Source organism: Macaca nemestrina, chromosome 1 (assembly GCF_043159975.1).
Source record: "Macaca nemestrina isolate mMacNem1 chromosome 1, mMacNem.hap1, whole genome shotgun sequence".
NCBI lineage: Eukaryota > Metazoa > Chordata > Mammalia > Primates > Cercopithecidae > Macaca > Macaca nemestrina.
This window is the reverse complement of record NC_092125.1, coordinates 165,828,947-165,849,605: the sequence shown is the minus strand read 5'-3', so window position 1 is coordinate 165,849,605 and position 20,659 is coordinate 165,828,947. Positions and strand designations below refer to the sequence as shown.

General features: G+C 41.3%; 1 protein-coding gene and 1 non-coding gene across 7 annotated transcripts in view; both read right to left on the bottom strand.

Annotated features, from left to right (window-relative positions):
* Positions 1-20,659, bottom strand: part of LOC105498434 (G protein subunit gamma 12) — a 129,454-nt gene that overhangs the window by 66,533 nt on the left and 42,262 nt on the right. For 2 of the 6 annotated variants that reach the window (XM_011770503.2, XM_011770504.3), the window contains exon 2: positions 9,086-9,135. The gene's annotated coding sequence lies outside the window, so the exon portion shown is untranslated. The other 4 variants (XM_071091456.1, XM_011770505.3, XM_071091452.1 and 1 more) reach the window with 4 other exon arrangements.
* LOC112429615 (U7 small nuclear RNA) lies at positions 5,607-5,667 on the bottom strand. Its single transcript, XR_003021879.1, has one exon. It is a non-coding gene; the product is annotated as a U7 small nuclear RNA (small nuclear RNA).

Here is a 20,659-nt window from a genome sequence, read left to right as displayed (position 1 = left end):
GGATAGATCCAGTTTTTGTGAGTTCTAAGCCTTATACAATTTTGGCGGTCCTCTTTAGAAATATAATACAAAATTAGGAATACCACATTAGCTACAGGGCATTGGAAGGGGATGCTGCCAGTGAAAGATCCTGAAACTTAGGGCTCTTAACTGCTGGGCCATGCAGTTATCTTGTTCAGCCTGCCACCACTGGACTCTCCCCTGCAATAAAAACCCATGTAATCCTGCAATAAAACCCCATGTCACGTGTGCTGGCTCTGGGTCTCTTCTTGGCCTTTTGAACATGGTGCCATCTCTAACGAGGCCGATACGGGTTCAGCACGACAGGGCCCGAGCTCCACCCGCTTACGACCGTCCATTGCCTGGAGACAGATACTGAGGTGGAGCTATTGAAAGAAACACTTGCGCTGCCCTGTGAAAGGGAACAAACTCCTCTGCCACGGGCCAGCTCTCCACACCTACCTGACCAAGCCTCAGTCACCAGTTTGGGTCGTCTCACTAGTTCAGACTCCGCCTTCTTCTCCTTTTCCACCCATGGAAGGTTATGCACCCCTGCTTCCAGACCTCCTTGGGCTGCACAAAGGTGCCAACTATACTAGTCTTTACTGAAAGAGAGCAAAATCAAGTGACCTGAATTGCGAGCATTTAGCTAAACATAGTTTGTTTGCATATTTTCAGTCCTTGTAAAAATAATACGCAATTTTTTCCTTATCTGATGGCAATATCACTTACCCAAATCTTAATAAAATGAGGCAAGGCCTAAAAAAATGGAAAGTTAAGTTTAGTTAATGTAGCTTGTTTTCACATGTGCTACAGTTTGGAATGTATAAGCAAACCAGATATAAACTTTCTTCTTTTTGAACAAAACAGTAAGAACAACTTCTTACATATAAAAGTGTCTTCATAAAAGCCATTTATCACAAAAAACAGTGTTCTGCAAATTTGATTTTAAAACTTGTTTTGGAGATGGGCTCTTGCTACATTGAGGAGGCCGGACTCAAACTCCCGGGCTCAAGGGAATCCCTGGCCTCAGCCCACCAATGAGCTGGTACTACAGGCACATGCCACTGTGCCTGACCTTCTGCAAATTCTTATTTGTAAAATGGAGTGTGATGGGAAAATAATAGCCACCGTTATTTGTGTCCTGTGAACTACATGTAGTCTAAACATTTCATATAGACTATTTCACTTAATCAACCTCAATAACCCTATGCAGTATTATCCCTATTTTATTGATGCGGAAATTGAGGCTTTAAGAGGTAAGCGACTTGTCCAAGGTTACAAAGGTATTTCGTATAGATTTGAGGCTGGATAGGTTGAGCCTTATTCTTAAGTCCCCATGCCATGCTGCCTCTGCAGCCAAAAATCACTTTCGATACTATAAAGAACTAGTGAGTTTCACAAGAGAGTTATTTTTTAAAAGCAGATCATTGCACATATTTCGATTTTTCCCCAAATTCCTATTTGATTAAAAAGAAAAAGAGAACAGGCTGAGAAATGGAGCTACTTTTTTCCAAGGCTTTAAAAGTTTTTAGAAATCATCATAATAGTTAAATGCAAACAATGATAATAGCTACCATTTATTGAACATGTATTATGTGATGGGCACTGGCTAAGTTCACTATATGCGCCGTTTCCTTTAATATAGCTATCTTGTGAGGCAAATGATATGATGCCCATTTAACAGATGAGGAAACTGAGACTCAGAAAGGTTAACCATAACCACTATGTTCAAATAGCTAAGGAAAGTTTGAACTTTAGTCTATCTGCCCACACTAAGCCACTTCCCTACTATAAAATGTATACAAATAGAAAGCATGCTTTAGCTAAGAGCCTGTTAGTTATTTCAAATATATATCTAGATCTTTGAATGGCCAACAGAAATCACTATATGCTTTCAGGCCAAGAAAGTATAGGTGAGCAGTCCCAGGGGAGTTGAGTTCTGCTATCTGAGCTTCTGTCTCTAATATCACCTCATATGATGGGTCTGGGGGAGGAAAGGAGGAAGCTGTATCTTGCCATCTTTGTAAACAGCGAGTAAAAATGAGGACATAAATCAGTTTCACATCTGGATATATGATGTTCAGTCTTGCCAAGAGACTAGTACACGATGGAACTACCCCAAATGCATTTAATACATTCTTAGGCCATTGCACCCAGAGAGACTCCAACTTTAGCTGACCCAAGCATCTTCCCAGCATGGGTCACTTGCTCATTTGAGATGCTGGCTTCACTACGGGTTGGGGGGCCTATACTCAGCGAGTGACCTAATTGTTACAGGACCCAACATCACAGTGATCCAACCGCACATGACAAAGGAGGGCATGCTGGCAGAGAGGCTGAGTTCACAGCGCTGGTGCTAGAGAAGGCAGAAAAATATGCTGACTCCAAATGTCACATGAGCATGAAAGAAAACCTACATAAGTGAGGGTGGGTCTTTGGAGGGAGGTAGGACATTCTGCAAGCTTGAATTTGCAGAGTTCATAAACCCTGCATGGAGCCCTGATCAATATGCCCCCACAAAGCACAGCAAATCAGTTCTCAGATCAAGAGAAACTATGTTAGGGTCATGAGCATGAGAAATGGCATGAGCACCGTTTCCAAATACTAGCTTTCTGCTGGAGTTATACAGGTGCATGTTGGTATGCAGGCAAAGGAAACCCACCCAGACACACAAAAGTTTCCCTGTGGGCTTAGAGAACAGGGTGTCTAAGCTTCACTTTGGAATCTGAGGCCCAGGCAAGAATTCCAATTTTCCCAAACGTTTCGCATTTTTCCAATGTCCAATTTTCCCAGACAAGGCATGCATACGTACACACACTCATACTCTCTCTCTCTCTCTCTCCTGAGATCCCATTAGAGAGAAAGAACGTCATAGGAAGCTAGGTTTGGCTCGGAGGGAGCAGTATCTTTTCAACAACTCCAACTTAGCTGAAAATCTGAATGGGATGATATGAGAGGGAGGGAGGGGAGAGGGAGACAGGAAGCTCCTCACCAGATGAAGGACCACTTTTAGAGTGTTAAAAGAAGAGAAGTGTCTCACACTGGGTCTGAGGTTAAGATGCTAAAGTGGAAGTTTCCACCACCTCAAGATGTAACAGATGGTAAATTCCAAAGCAGGGGATCTGATCATTATGTGGAAATTTCTAAGAAGCTGGCTCTAAGACCCAGAAGGAGGACACAAACAGGACAGTGGAAAGCAATGGAGGATTCTGTGAGTAAGATTCTTTGGTAATGCTCTGATTCCTACGGTTTCCAAGGTGGGTGGAATGGAGAGGGCTCAGCCTTTTTTCTCCAGCCCAGAGAAAAGGGTTTCAAAAGCTGTATGTGGTGAGTTTGATATGCATCTCCTAGAGTTCCCAGGTTGATATGTGACATCTGCCTTAGGAACCAAAATGTGAGAGGTGGCTGACGTTGGCTAAGCCAGCAGGGCGGATGCCACCTCAGAAAGTGAGTACTGTCCCCTTGCCCCATGGTGGAGGGGAGGGTGAAAGCAGTATGAACCCTGGACACCCAGAGTGGCAGCCTGGGTCTCTTCGCAACAGGTTCTCCCCGAGAGGGCTTTGGCATGAGAGTGAGAGGACCCCAAAGAGAGTCCGACTGGAAGCCAGAAGGTGCTGAGGGGTGGCAACAGTGGCAGGAGGAGAGAACCACCCAAATCCCAGGGGCCCCAGTGCAAGGCCCCTCAGAGGAGTCCTGGAGAAGGCCATGGAGGTGGCCAGGAGAGAAAAAAGTCCCCTTTCCCTGTCTGCCAGGCTCAGCACCAGGTGTGACAGTCGCAGTCAGGTAAAGACTTGCTGCACACTCCCCCTGACCCCACAACCTGGAGAGACCTGAGCAGTGGGCAGCTGGAGGCCGCTGGAAGAGGAAGTGGCCCTTGGTGGCTGGATGGAGGGAAGTCCTCCCTTGCAATGAATACTGACTCTTTATAGACCAAAGAGGGCATTTCAAATTTCCAAAATGAACCTGTGTGCATGTGTGTGTGCATGCTGAGAAAGAGTGAGAGTGTGAGAGAGTGAGAGAGAGAGAGAGAGAGAGAGACAGACAGACAGGCAGGCTGACTTGAAGTGGCCTTAGAACTTCTCATTACCAGAAAAGTAACCAGAAAAGTCATGGGCCTGATCAAGTTATTATCCGAAATGGGGTACAACACACCTCCCTGAATAAACTTTAAAGGAACAGTGGGAGATAAGAATGAAGCTGAGTCTTAACTATGACTTGTGAGTCACATTGTACAATATATTAGTTACATACAGTTAACCTTTGGTAAGTCCTGACTATGTGCCAGGCACTGGGCCATGGACTTCACAGACACTACCTCATTCAGTCCCTCTAACAACTCCTTGAGGCATGTATTTGACAGATAAGAAAACTGTGGCTCAGAGAAGTTAGGCACCTTGCCCAGGGTCACACGGGTAAGTAAGTAAAGTAGTAGGAACCTGTACTCAACCTCAAGCCTGACATCTATCCGTGAGCTCTCATATTGTCCCGGATGAGTGGTTTTCAGCAAATTTGTGATTGAAGCAGGAAAGGGACTTGGGTCCTGCCCATCCTTCCTCCTTGGGAGTCCCTGAGCTAGAAAATCAAAAAGCAGAGTTTGAAAGCCACTGACAAGTATGATCTTATGGGTCTTGTACAACACTCTGATTTTATGATGCTATCATCTGTGGGTGGGAAGGTAGAGAGAGGTGGACCCCCCACAGCAGACAAAGGGGAGAGGAAAAACTCAGAATTTGTATCCAGTGTTCCAGGAGAGGCAGCTGGAAGGAGCTGGTTCCAGCAGGTGGATCTGAGGTTCCCAGAATTATAATCATGTATATAAATATAGAGTTCAGAGAATGCAGTAAAGCACTTAGCACAGAGCCGGCATTAGGTAAATGGCAACTATGATTGTGGAAAGTGTACATATGTGCCTAAAAAGCTTAACATATAATTTAACGCAACATGCTCAGCCACTGATGTCACTGTGTCTGTCCCATAAGGAGCTATGTTTATCATGGACACTACACTTTACTAATTGAGCCAAGACAAGAAAGGAACGTGTAAGATTAAGCTAGCCAAGTCTAAAACAATTAGAGTAAGTCTGAAGCAATGGTTTTCAAGCAAGGGGGGCCCAGGGGAGGGGGCAGGCATGGAGTCCTGTGACACAATGATGGAAAACATAATACTTTCTCCAATAAAAAAAAGTGCATATGTACAATTTTGCAAATAATGACAGAAGGTTCACAGATCTGTTGAAGTATATTCATAATCTCCAGATTAAGAACCACTCCTGTAGATCCTGAGGATTCAACATGAGGTCCTCAGGCCAAGAGCTGCCCACCAGATCTCAAAGTGGTGCTACCCATCCTTGTCCTCTCCACATGTTCCTTATTGGTAGTCTGGATCATGACACCAAACCTGAAGTAGGTAGTCAACGTAACTGTGCAGAATCTAATTTCCAACCTTTCAAGTTTAACAGACTCCAAATGAAGAATGTCTAAACTAGTGGACTCTGGTACCTAGAACATTTATCTGCTTGGCATTCTCAATCTTTCCTTCCTTCCTTCTGGTAGCAACAACCCTCCTTTTTATCATTTTTTAATTTTTTAAATGTATTTAATGTGGGGAGTCTTCCAGTGAAAACAGAAAACCTGCTAGACAAATTCTAAAAGAGCTGTAACACTACCCCTCCTTTTTTTTATGGGGAACCCATTCTGTGTAATTCTGGTGGGATTTACCCTCTCTCATGGGACACATGAACAGGCCTTAGCTAAAGTGATGCTGCTTATTGTCGACTGCCTATTTCTGGCCATGCTGATTCAGGCAGGCAATCCAATCTGGGCCGGTCAAGGTCCCTCCTTGGCACTTACTACTGCTAGAAGTATGGCAAAAGAGGCACCCATAGCTGTGAGAATAACAGAAACCCAGTTACTGATAGCTACCTCTGCCACCATGGTAAGGGAGAGCATGTCTGAGAATGAAGCTGAGACAGCTAAGTAAAGTCAAGACAGAGTGAAAGATACTGGCCTGATGATATCTTTGGAACTCCTGAATACAGCTGTGCCTGAAGCCCTTGCTAGTATGGCCATCCTAATCATATAAGTCAAGAGACTAGTTTGAATTATATTTCTGTTGCTTGCAACCAAAATACTCCTAATAAACTTGATCTAAAGAAAAACAAAGTCCCAAAGGAAATTCCCCTTCATGGGTAGTCCTTGTGGAATTCTGGGCTCCTCTTTGATAACGACCCTAAATGAATTAAAATTTTTTCTTCCTATGACATTCTTGCAAAAAAGTCTAGGCTTAACATTATTCCCTATCATTCTCTGCACCAACAGTTATCAGTGCCGCCAGTCAGCAAATATCTCATTCTCCCCACCCTTGATCCTGCACTCCTGCTCACCTTCCCTACACTATCGGATACTACCTCTTGTAATAAGTATTAAGGTTACTCATTAGAAGAGGAGGGACCCAGAAATGGACAATAGTAGCCTAGTTTATAGTTCGCTACCATCAAATAGCGAGACTTGGAGTCAAGTCTCATGAGTCCCTCAAACTGCCCCCAAAAGGCACTGAACGTTCCAGTATAAGAAATGAACCTAGAACCACTGGGCTCAAAAGAGAAGGAGAGAGACATGGAGCAAGGGAAGAGGATCATGCAGGGTCAATGTAAATTCTGTGTTTCAAAAGCCACAACACAGACTGAGTCAATGTAGAATGACTTGAGAATTGAGAGAAGTAACATTCACAGAGCACTATCAGGAAGTTGTTTGTTTTTCTTTCAGAACAGGGATGGTAAGTAGATTTCAACTCACATGTCCAATCTGGTCCATAACTAAAATGCCAAGGCTCAGCATCAAGACGGCCGTGACAATCTGAAGTCCATTACGAGGTGGGGAGGGGAGGAGGGTTGTGAATATATGTATTTGTTATTTCAGTTGAAACAATTACATTTCATCCTTGGACTAAGCAAGACCAACAGAGAAATGCACACCTGAACTAGAGGAGTTTCTCTTGGACTGCACTCAGCTGTCACATCACTCGCTTGCACAGAGGCAGTCCTCACTGTTTTACCTACAGGGATGTTGTCGGCCACTCTGTGTGGCATTCACTTTATGAGCACTCTGAAGACATTTCTCTGAGCCTTGAATCATGATCAACCTTGCTTCTTCTGAGTAACTCGTGTGCTTTTATCTTCCAGCCACCGTAAGTTGTTAACGGAGCATGTTTTCCTTCTTATACTGACTGCTCGGAAGCTCAGAGGTAAGACTGTGGGACCTGACAGCAAATGAATAGCCTCTCTCCCATGAACTGGGGCCTTATTTTATCTCTGACTTCACCCCACTTTTCCTTCTCCACAGATTTCCTCCCTTATTTTTCTTAATTGCGTTATATTATACCTATGTTTAAAGGCCATCTCAAAAATCTTTGAAGACAGGTACATACATCAGATTAACAGTAATCAACATAAGAGGAAACAAACCAGATGGTGAGTGGAGGAGTTTTACAAATGCTGCCATGCAGTGGCAGCCACAGGGTGATGGCCTTGAACCAGCAATAGCCCTGGGCCAACTCATCAAGTCAGCAAATATCTCATTCTCCCTACCCTGGATCCTGTGTTCCTGCTCACCTTCCCTACCCTCCATCCCCCATGGGCAGCCAGTGCCCCTGGGCCATTCCTGAGCATCCACACCTACTCTCCTCTCTTTAGTGCTACTGGTTGCTCTCCCTCCCTCAACTCCTCCCACCAAATCAAAATGCCTTCCACCTCTCTCTAGAACCTTGGGCTTGACTGTATGTTGTCAACAGTTGATAAGAGCGTAGTGTCTTTTCTTTCTCAAGGACAGGTACATTTTAACCAGGCATTTTGAAGAGGAAAAAACCCCACAGAAGTAATTCACTAATGGTGGAATATACTACAAAAGTAGTATAAAAGCAATTGAAAAGGAGATTTTTCTTGTAAATCTCAAGTAATTCTATGTAAGGCAGCACAGTACCTGGCACACAGTGCTCAATACACAGTAGCTACTCATTATTACTATTGTTGCTGTTATTGTTAATCCCACCACTACCATTTAATCACTCACTGTCTATTCCTTTTACCTCTACCAAGCAGGCTACTGCCCTTTTCAGAACACTGGCCGACTGGAGATCCACAATCAATTAATTCATTTTAATTATACTTATCATTTATAATGCACTTAGGGTAACTTGCAGGATGATGAGATACATGGCTTAGTCATCATTAACACTCCACCTGACAGTCAGTGACCCCAAGAAAGAAAGCCTAGCTGACATGGACCTGCAGCTACCTGCAGATACATGAATAGTCCCAGGTGAAAGGAGAAGGATCACGTAGCTGAGCCCAGCCCAAATCACCAACCCACAGAATGGTGAGATAAATAAAGCATTGTTATTTTGAGCCAGTAAATTTTGACTCAAAATGCTGGCAGTAAATTTTGGGGTGGTTTGTTATGCAGCATAAGATAACTGATACACATTGCAAATAACCACAATATTAGGGAGTGATGCTATATGAAGCCCCAGAAGCTTTCTCACTTTTAAAAAGTACATTATTTTCCTAGCTCTTAAGGAAGTTTTCTACCATGGCAGAACTATTACCTCACAATAATCACATTTAGGTGAGCTAAGAGATGGGAGAAAAAAATACAGAAATAAAGAGTAGAGCCCCAGTATGTTTTATGTTGTAGCTGTGAGCCAATTTTCATTACAACACACTACAAGGGACTGTCTGAATTCCTTGGCTGAAATAACACTCTGTTGTTTTGGATACTGCCTGAAACAAGCAGACCATCAACAGGGGCCTGGAAATAGTTTCATTACCCAAAAAAGTTTTTATTTTAATAGTATTTGGCATGTAATCATGGATCTTTATCCTGCCCATGGTCTTACAAAGGAACATGGGTTGCTCTGTTTTTTTAAGGCATGGAAACATCATAAATCATTATAGAGATTAAAGAAAAGTACAAATAAATAGACATCTCATTATAGCACTGGTAGGGAAGCATCTAACCTAGAAGTGTGAATGTCATCTCAAAAATAAAGTCAAACAGTCACTTTGTTTAAGAAATGAAGAACTTACCAGTAAGACTTTGTGTGGTCCAATGTTTTCAGGTTTTAAGTGGAATGAATCTGAAATAGAATTAAATAAACATTCCATAAGTAAATCACATTTGGAAAGGGTGTGCTTTCGATCCCAAGTGACTGCCATAACATTGAGCATTTATTCATGTAGTGAAAGATGAACAAAGCTTTTTCTGGCTCCTGATGGAAGAGCGAACATTTTTTGCCAACACAGTTTAACTTCCTGAATAGAGAGAGCATGCTCTCATCTACTTTGGGGAGTGCTCAAAATCTGAGGCCAGTGTAACTATAAATGGTAGTGTTTTTTCCAAACCTCTCCAAGTCAGGGGAAGCCTCTCTAGCTGTTGCCCTTACCTTGGTCTCTCAATCTCTTTATGCTAAGACCCAGCCATGGCTCCCTCTAAGACACCACCTAAAACACTGGTGGTCCAACATAACTTGAAGGGCAGAGGAGGAGTGTACAAGACATTCTAATAGTGGCTATCTGATCATATACATAAACACAGATTTTTGTCTTAATTGATAGTAATGAGCCTAAGGTAGTGTTATTCAACAGAAATATAACCCAAGCCACATACTATTAAAACATAATATTAAATATATTTAATAATTAGATTAATAATATAAAATTATGTATTGTATTATATATATTATAACTATACATAATTATAATAAAATACATTTAATAACTAGAACATAATATTAGGTGTTCTAGTAGCCACATTTAAAAAGCAAAAAATAAATTAATTTTAATATTCAATTTAACCTAATTTATCTAGAGTATTATTGTAACACATAATACAGAAATCATTAATAAGATATTTTACTTTTTTTAGACTAAATCTTCAAGATTCAGTACCTCTCAACTTGAGCTAGCCACATTTCAAGTAGTCCATGGCCACACATGGCTAGGGGCTACCATACTAGACAGCACAGGTCTAGGGAACCTATTCTTGGCCTTCAGGTATTGGCAAGGCTTCAAGAAGTCCGACGCATGTGAAGATCTTATTCACCTATTTTCCTTCTCTCAGTCATCTATCACCATTTCATGATGTCATTTTAACAGAAATCAGACGAAATGACAGCAAATACTTATATATAGCACTTACTATGTGCCAGGAACTGTTCTTGGCATGCCCCTGTGTTACCTCACTTAAACCTCACAATAACTTTATGAGGTAAATATATTATTCTCATTTTGTAACGAGGCAACTGAGGCACAGAGGGGTTACACTATTTACACAAGACTGTGAGACGGTGACAGGGATGAGATTCAACTCTAAGTCGTTTGCCTCCAGAGTCCATGCTTTTACCCACTACCCTCTCAATTAAATTTGAACAGCTCAAAATAAGATAATTACTTTCAGTTTTAATTATAACCATCAAATGATCCAAGTCTGCTCTCATGATAACATGGTTAGATAATAGCAGTGATGGCAGATGGAACAGTTACTGGATGCACTAGCAAATTAAATTTAAAACAATTTGGGATCTGAGCACAAAAACCATAGCAGGCGGGGTCGAAAAGGCTGCACCGGGTCTGGAGGTTTGTCTGGATGACTAAGGTGGTGGTGGTCGGGGAGGTTAATGTGAGGTCCACGGAAAATCTTCTTTTGGTGATTTTTCTGAGGGAAAGGCCTAGTGCTTTCATCAGATGCTGAAAGATTCTCAAACGAGTCTTTTAGATAGGTATCCCTATATCTGTCTCAGCAGGGGTAGGGAGTTAGGAAGAATCAAGTAAAAGAATTAAGAAAACACATCCTTTTCACTTTATTAATCCATAGGCCCCAAAAGAATCACACTCAGTGAGCAAAATCAGCCCGCCACATGCAAGCTTTCTGCCAAATCACAGAGACGGTGGCTGGTCACTGACATCGTAGAGCTAAGGCCACTCAAAGTGCTGCCACCCAGTCTCCCATAGAGAGCCCTGAAGCTGCTGAAAATCCTTCCGTGGCTTCCTCTAGGTTTTAGGATCAAGGCCAAGCTCCTCAGACTACTCTAAAAAGCCCCTGTGGCCTCATGCCTGGACTCTCCCTCAGGCGTCTCACTGACAGGTCCCAAAATGCACACCCTGCCCCCTTCACTCCTCTATGCCTTTGTGGATTCTGTTCTTTCTGCCAAACATGTCCTTTCCCTACAGTATCAGTGGGTCTTCACATCTCAGTTCAAAAGTCACCACCTCTGGGAAGCCTGTGTGAATACTCTCGACTGGCTTAGCAACAACTTCTCTGCAGTAGTGACAGTAAGGTAGTATTCATTCGATTCAAATGGCAATTATATACTACTATAGTTATGTGTCCCTGAAGGAGGGCAATGTGTTCTGAGAAATGAAGTTTTAGGGGATTTCATCATGTGAATATCGTAGGGTGTACTTACACAAACCTAGAGGGTACAGCCTACCACATACCTGGGCTACATGGTAGAGCCTATTGTGTTTAGGCTACAAACTTGGACAGCGTGTTACTGTTCTGAATACTGTAGGCAACTATAACACAATGGTAAGTATTTGTGTATCTAAACATAGAAAAGGTATAGTAAAAATATGGTATTATCATCTTTAAAATAGGTTGTTTTGTTTAAAACACATTCAGTTGGTACCAATGGTATTATAGTCTTATGGGACCACTGCCACGGATGCAGCCTATAGTTGATTGAAATTTCATTATATGCACATGAGTGTACTATTGGTAATATTAAAAGCTGGTTTTTTAATGTGCTAGACACTGTTCAAATGCTTTACATGCTCCTTTAATCCCCTTAGTAATCTTATGAGGAAGATTCTTTCATTATTCCGTTTAGTAGGACAGCAAATTGAGGCACAGAGGTTAAGCCAGTAGCCTAAGGTTACATGGCTCATAAGTGGCGGAGTCAAATTGTAAACCCAGACAATTTGGTTCTAGACCTCACACTCCATGCCTGCCTCCAACTAGGGTCCCCTTCCCTCTACCTTCATTGCCCCTGTACTTACTTTACTCTGGTATCTCCTATATTTTAAGATTTCCATTTATTGGTCTCTCTCCCCACGTTTGCAGAATCCCTGAAGGTTAATAATGTGCCTAGCTCATTTTTGTCTCTCCAGGACCTAGTAAGGTACTTGGTATATGGTAGATACTCAATAAAGACACACACAGGAAAACACTGGAATAGCACTGAAAGGATAGGAGCCAAGGCTATCAACCCAGGCCTGATAAAAATGCCTTAGGATAAAGAATCTTCAAATACAGACTTTAACAAAGCAAGTTTTGACTTTATCTTTTAAATCCAGCCGGTACCAAGGAGATGGTCACTTCCTAGGCCTGTTCAGTACCAGAGGGAGGAGAAGCAACTCAGAGCTTGGCAGACTTGCTCACACCTCCAAGTTCATCAGTTTTACTTTACTTTGCATGTAGAACTAAGTAATAACGTGCTTAAGCAATAGCATACCCAGAGTCTTGGCTGGCCATTATCAAGGACTGCCAGAAAAGACACATGCTAAAAAATTTCCTTTGGCTGCCTGGACATGGCTTGGATATTTCTACCCTGGAGTTCCAGGATATATTTCTTTCCATTACTAACTAAACTCCCCTCGGATGCCTATGGAATTTGAACTTGTAGAAGAATACTTTCCTCTAACAGTGAGAAAGGCAAAAAGTTTTAAGATCTAGAACATACACTGATCTCTAAGAAGAGAAGGAGCTCTCTCTAGCCTGGTCAGAGATTGCATCAGGATTGTGGCCCAGCCTACCCACTTGCAGATAAATACAGCCAGCCATAACATCCACCCTTTATACTGCATCTAGAATGTAGAAGAATCCACCACCTTCCCATGTAAGTAGATGGATGTCAGCATCACTTGTTATTAACAACCAAACCATAAATCTGTATTGACTCTTGCCATATCATCTCCTTACATAAGAAATAGTGACATTAATTTAGTTATTATTGAGAGGTCTACTGAATGTAAATCATGTGCCAGGGATGGTTTTAGGTGCTGGAGATGCAGTGGTGAATGAAGTATAATTACATTATTGACTTGAGGCCCTTACATTGTAATGGGGGAAAGCAAACAAACACGTATGCAAATAAGTAAATAAGATCATTTTAAACAATAAGTTCTACAATTTTTTTCATACATGCAAGGAGTGAAGTGACCTAATGAAGAGTTTAACAAGGTTTCTTCAGCAGCTGTAGGGAGGAGCATTGAAGAGGCAATAGCGAACAAATGGTGACCAAGTGTGAGGCCATTTGATTGTTCAGGTGAGATATGGTACCTCAGATATAGAGAAGTAGATGAATTCAGTATAGGTTCCAGAGGTAAAACAATTAAGACTTGCTGATGAAGTCGATACAGGGGGTCAAGCAACTCGGTCAATGATGGTTTCATTTACTCAGGGAGAAAACAGATTGAGGGAAGAAAAAAAAATCAAGAATTCTGATGTGATCTGGTTAACTTTGAGACATCCAAGGGAGGATGTCAAAAAAGCATTAAGAAGTCTAGAACCATGCTGTCCAATATAGGTACATGTGGGTCTTTAAATTTAAATACAATTAAAAACTTACTTCCCCAGTTGTATGAGCCACATTTCAAGTGACCAAGCAGCCACAGAGGCAGCTACTCTATGGAACAGCACAGGTACCATATGGTTTCACTTGCAAATTCTGATATGTTATCTCAAAAGGCAAAAACAGATGTAAAAGGGCTTTTGACACACATAAAGGACCCTACTGTAGGGATAAAAGGTAATGCTCCACAAAGGTGGGGCATAGTTGAGGGAAATAAACCCTATGCTTTAAGTCTTACGAATTTGCCTTTATTAGATGCTTGGAGGGCTACCAACTTTGTAAAGTAATACTATATGTGTCAAAGAATTATAAATTCATTCCTGAGCTCCAAAGGTTAAAAACTGTGGGTTAAAATGCTGGCATTTTGCCCCATTGTACAAGGGCTTCTGTCCCAGAGAATGGCACACCCCAAAAGGTTGAACCGGCCTACTTTAACCAAATGGTACCACCCCATTATCTCCACCTTGGGACTGGCTCTTGGCTGGAAGAGCTGGTCTAGGCTGTTCATCAGGAGAAACTCTTTTTACCTGGCTACTGTCCTAATCTACAGAGAGTTTCTGAAGACAAAGTTTTGTTTTCAAATGAGGAACTGGTGGTATATATACTCAACTAACTTGTAGATGAGTTGGGGGAAAAGTATTCTGATAATGCCAAAGACAGTATAAATTTTAAAAAATACACATAGATTCCTATTTCATCACACTTTAAGAGAATAAGTGAAAAAGAGTAAACAAGAAATTGAAATGTTATACTCAACATAATTTTTTTCCCATTTTTGTACTGAAAGGACAATCACAGTTTTAAAAGGATGGCAAGCTTCTTTGGAATTTACCCATATTTCCAGCATCCTAGTGCTGCTATTTATTTTTGCATGTTACCTTTGATAGAAACATGTGCTTTTATGTGACTATGGCCATAGTTTATACGGTATTGGTAGTAAAGGCTTTGGAATTGGGCAGATCTAGGTTTGAATGTCGGATCCTCAACTAATGAGACGCAAGTCCTTGAACAATTTATCTCTAGTGCTCAATTTCCTAACATGTAAAATGGGGCTAATATTACCTTTTGTATACACTTGCTCTAAGGATAAAAAAAGAAAATCTTAGCACAGTGCCACTAGGACAAACTCCATGAATTACAGCTACTATTTCTTTCTAAAATTTCACTTTAAATATTTTAGTATTTCTACACATAGAAGTGTTTCATGTTGAAAAGCCACAATTTCCTAAATCAATCCCCTAATGCTGGATAGTTAAGTTACTGCCAGTTTTTATTATCACAAACATGATTACATTGGACATCTTCATGACTTAGCTTTTTCATTCTTTTATCTTATTTCTCTGGCTTCTCTAAATTCCTAACAGTAGAATTACTAGCTTTTGCTTTTAAAAGGATTTTTATTGGCTGGGCGTGGTGGCTCACGCCTGTAATCCCAGCACTTTGGGAGGCCAAGGCGGGTGGATCACGAGGTCAGGAGATTGAGACCATCCTAGCTAATACGGTGAAACCCTGTCTCTACTAAAAATACAAAAAAATTAGCTGGGCATGGTGGCGGGCGCCTGTAGTCCCAGCTTCTTCGGAGGCTGAGGCAGGAGAATGGCGTGAACCCAGGAGGCAGTGGAGCTTGCAGTGAGAGGAGATCGCGCCACTGCACTCCAGCCTGGGTGACAGAGCCAGACTCCGTCTCAAAAAAAAAAAAAAAAAAAAAGGGGGATTTTTATTAGCATACAATATCACCAGCAAAATAATGCACAGTTCCTGAGATCTTCATATTTTATACATAAAATAGTATTAAGACTGTTTTATTTTGTATTTGTAAGAGCATTAGGATCAACATTTTTACATGTTTATTAATGGTGTGTCACCTTGAAAAACAATAATTTTATATTTTTTGGTTATTCATGTACTAGGAACCTGATGTTTTTCTTGTAAGTTTGAATAAGTTCTTTGTAGTGCACAGTAATCAACAGATAATATATACATTTGCCACAAATAGATTCCCAAAACTTATGCAAGTAAGTATGAAAGTATCTTTTCACTTACATAGCATTTCATAAATAATGTGTAACAGCTATATTTTGTATAAACCTCAAGAGATATGGTACTGCTTCTTGGCAAAATGTTTGGCTTTTGATTGAATTTCAAAGTCAATTTATATCCACGCTGATCGTCATAGCAACCTTGTGAGTGAACTGGGGAGTATAACAGTGTTGCCTGTACAGCAGAGAAAACAGATCCAAACAGGCCAGGGGACTGAGACAGGATCACTGAATCCTGCAGCTGAATCCCTCTTTCTCTGAGTCACAGGACCCCTTGTGAAAGGAAGCTTACAAGGTAAAAGTGAAGAGACGTATTTTGTGCAAAATGGATTATTATTCAAAGCACCAATTCTATATTGTTTCCTATTAGAAAGCCTTTACACACAGCATCCAAGAACCATGTTTACTTCGCTGGAGGATCTCAAGAAATGCTAGCATTATTTCAGCAAATTTACTGTAACAATGGCTCACAAAATGGATCTACCCTCACACAGTTTTTTATACAGACAAAATAATTTAAATAACTTAAACCTAAATTAAGTTTTAAGTTATTATTATTATTATTATTTTTACCTGGCATAAATACCACTTCTTCTCCCAAGTATTCCCTCATTCTTTGGCTCAATGAAACCACTCTTCTCTTAGAATTTCTACAACCTTTTTCACCTCCTACTTTTTATCACAGATATTTGGGAATGTGCTGCACTTCTCTTACTGGGTGGTAAGGTCCCCACGGTCCATATTTTAGTCGTATCTCCTAAATCACCTGGCATCTTTCTCTGCATGGAGGAGCACTCGTTCAATGTTTTACAGAGACATGGGGGAAGAATTTTCATAGTTAAGAGACAACAGTTTTTTAAAAAATGTAATTAAAATAAGAGCATTAAAGTACAGGTTGCACTAACTGTATTCTCTTTGCTACACCATTCCTTATTTTGGCAAACATACTATCATGAGACACTTCTAATGCATTCTTAGGCTGGAGGTCTGCATTAGCCAAATAATACTAAACTACATTAAACAGAATGTCTAAGAATGTTTCCAACCATGTACAAATCTGTATAAATACACAGCTATATCTGTGATGCTTTTATTTGCAAATTCAGATGTAACTTATTTCTCAAAAATTCACTGTGTGTACACACAGACACACAGCACACAAGCACTAAAGTCTTGGTCAGCATTTGGGAAAAACTCAGATAAAAATATGGGACATCTGTTTCCTAATACTAGGAAAATTCACAGGAAATGATTAATGTTAACTAGGGAGAAAGAAATAATCTGGATTGAATTATGAAATGAAAACATCCAAAATTTACAATTGAATACAGTATAGCCTGTGAGCCATGAGATCTTCAAAACTGGGGATGATTTAACATTTTATTGAAATACCTGTTACAGTAGAAACATTTTTATTCCGTATACACACCAATAAACAAAAGTGAATACCCCAGCCTACACAATACTTTCAGATTCTGTATCTCCCCGCGGACATTTATGTAACCCTTGGCAGTTGAGGTTAGCTGTTTCGTGTGTATTTCCATAACGTGCCCAGTGCCTTGTGGGACAAATTAGTACCTAACACTAAATTGGACGGTGGTCCCCAGACAGAGAGGATTGGGGTCTTTTGAGAAAGATCTAGCATAGCTATATCTCCCAAGGTGAACTGGAGGGACAATGATGGACAGCCACAGAGCAAGGCCAAAGAAAACTGTAGAAGAGGGTCTGTAGCTTGTTAGCTCTTCCACCATCCTGCTGCTTGTGTCTCTGAACCTACTATGTGTTTGGCAATGTGGAAGGTGGTAGGGACAAAACAGAGAACAAAATATAGTCCCTCTATGGGCCAGATGCAGTAGCTCACGCCTGTAATACCAGCACTCTGGGAGGCTAGGGTGGGCAGATCATTTGAGGTCAGGGGTTCGAGACTAGCCTGGCCAACATGGTGAAAACCCATCTCTACTAAAAATACAAAAACAACAACAAAAAACTAGCCAAGCATGATGGCAGGTGCCTGTAATCCCAGCTACTTGGGAGGCTGAGGCAGGAGAACTGCTGGAACCCGGGAGGTGGAGGTTGCAGTGAGCAGAGACTGGGCCACTGCACTCCAGCCTAGGTGACAGAGTGAGACCCTGTCTCTCCCTTCTCTCTGTGTGTGTGTGTATGTGTATATATATGTGTGTGTGTGTCTATATATATGTATATATATGTGTGTGTATAAATATGTGTGTATATATATAGTCCCTCTCCTCAAGGAACCCACAATAAGTCATATAAACAACTCATGAGGCCACCATAGCTCCAGTGGCAAATAATCTAATTACAGTAAGGACAGCTAACTCTGAGAACACAGGGGACACTTATACCGGTCTGGGATGATCACAGAAGGCTTCCAGGAGGAAGCAGGGTGGAAGCTAAACTGTACAGAATGACCAGGGTTTACCACAAGAGGAAAGGAGGGAGGTATAAGTAAGGTAGAGGGAAAAGCTCGTGCCAAAGCCTGAGAGGAAGTGAGTCCCTACACACACTGGGGGATGCAAAGAGCTTGGTGCACTGGGGCAAAGAGTTCTCAAGTGGAGAGAGTCCTTATTAACTAACAGGCAACAGCCAGGCAAAACCTAAAGGAGGTAACTATAGTGAAAACCACAGGACCAATGGAAATGACCCAGAATCTCTAGCATCTTCACATCAGAAAGAGTTATCACAGACAGGGGGGACAGCCCAGGCCCTTTTGAGCAATAGACCTCTAGAGAGAGAGCAAGAAGATAAACTGTACCATGGCCACAACCTCATCAGAGTCAATGCCGGTTTCCAACTCCAAGGAAAAACCAATAGCCAGCTACCCAACCCAACAAAAAGGAAGAGTGAGCAGGCCTTCTTCACAACCCTAAGAGGATGGCAGAATTATCTCCATTTTACAGGTAAGCTGCTGGTTTTAGAAGACAGGATTTATCAATATTCCTTTCTGTTGATCCATCCAGCTTCTGACTAGGAAAAACCAACTCATCTTGCTTTGACTGGGACTTCCTAGTTTTTGTACTGAAAGTCTCATGTCCCAGGAATCCCCTCAGTGCTACGCAAGGCAAGATGGTTGGTCAGCCTACTCAGAGTTTGTGACGTACATGAAGTGGGCAATGGGATTTATGACACAGCTTTTTGTATAGGAACCGGTGCAAAGTTACACGTGACTGACCTCCCAAGCTAACTTGGATCCTCTGAATGACGGAACCTTTTGGAATAACTTAGTGACTTCTCCAAGGCTCCTATATTATTTGCCATAATTTACACTGAATAATATTTGCAAAGCAAAAGCCTAGCTGAGGGCTTAGTGATTACTATCTGTGTGCTAACATCAGATAATTGCATACTTCACAGCAATCAGCCCTAAGAGTCGTCTGAAATTAGTTGTTGTTGTTAACTGAAAGTTAACCAAACAATCTTTCAGCTTTAACTTTTTTGATTTGTTTTGTTTTGAGACAGTGTCTGGTTCTGTCATTCAGGCTGGAGTATAGTGGTGTGATCAGGTCACAGCTCCCTGCAGCCCCTATCTCCTGGGCTCACACAATCGTCTTGAGTTTCCCTAGTGGCTGGGACTACAGGGTCACTTCACCACACCCAGCTAGTTTTTGTATTTTTTTTTTAAAGAGATAGTGTCTTGCTACGTTTTCCAGGCTGGTCTTAATCTCCTGGCCTCAAGCCATTCTTCTGCTTGAGGATTCAAAGCATAAGGATTTAAGGCATGAACCACTGTGTCTGGCCGGCTTTAACTTCTGACATTGAAAATCTTCCTAAAATAAATTAGTTTACTTACACAGGAAGAGTAGTATACATATTTTCATATATCTTTGTTAACCAGGAATCCTACCATGCCTTACTTATTGCAATGGCTTACATTCTTACCGTTCGACAGATTTAAGAAGGTTTAGAAGACAACAAGAACGCATTATAGTTTCCAATAAATACAGTCACAATAGGATATTACTTTGTGGCAATATCTGGCAGGCAGAGAGTGGCTGACAAATCTTTATAGAATGAATGATGGTGGGAAAGTGGCCCATACAGAACTACAAAAAGGAAAATGATGAGGATAGTGAATGAGATAAAGGCTATACTTGTGCTTTTGCTACAGTGCTGTTGACTAAAGCAGCGGGAGCTCCAAGCTGAGGCACACAGTTCTTGTCCAATAAAAGGAAGCAAAAGCTCTTCAAGAGCAGTCCTTTCCTTACAAGGGTGGTAATGAATAAAATAGGTGACATGGCCTTCGGTCTGCAGAAGATGCAGAAAGACTTCAATGGAAGACCAAGGGCCCGCTATTAAGTCCTGATTCAAAAGGCATCCCCCCAGGAAGCTCAGGAAATGTCATCCAGGCTAATGCTCTTTGGTGAGAATCCTGACATAGGAATGGATGAAGATACGTGCCTTAGAATCTTTCTCCGACAAAAGCAATGATTTCTAACACATTTTTGGTTAGCTTTCGATGAAAAGATATTTCTAACATCTAATCGTGTTTGAATGGAACTATATTAAAAATACCTTTCATTAGCCTCAGAAAACTAAAAAAAAAATTAAAGAGTAAAATTTAGCAGTACTTTTTACTGGTGATATGTAACTATGAGTCCCTCTAAAAATTCTGGTTTTATTGGAGTAGTCTAGGTAACTGAGATTTTGCTATATATTGAAAATAAACATTTTGCCCATGAGGTTTAGTTCTCTAATGCTATTACTCTTTTTGCCGACACCTTTGCATCAGACATAGAATCACAGAAGACATATTCAAGTTATGTCTGCTGTAGAGTCAGGCGGCACAAGCGGGCAGGATGCAGCCAAGGGCATTGCCCTGAGCCTGGATCAGAAAAACAAGAGCCGGAAGGGTTTGTTTCCACTCTGCCAGACCTTTGGTGTAGATGAGTGCACTTCCCCAGGCCTCGGACTCAGAGGAAGAAAATGAGGAGTGCTCATCAGGTGAGACTGTGAGCCTCCCTCCAAGACCTGCA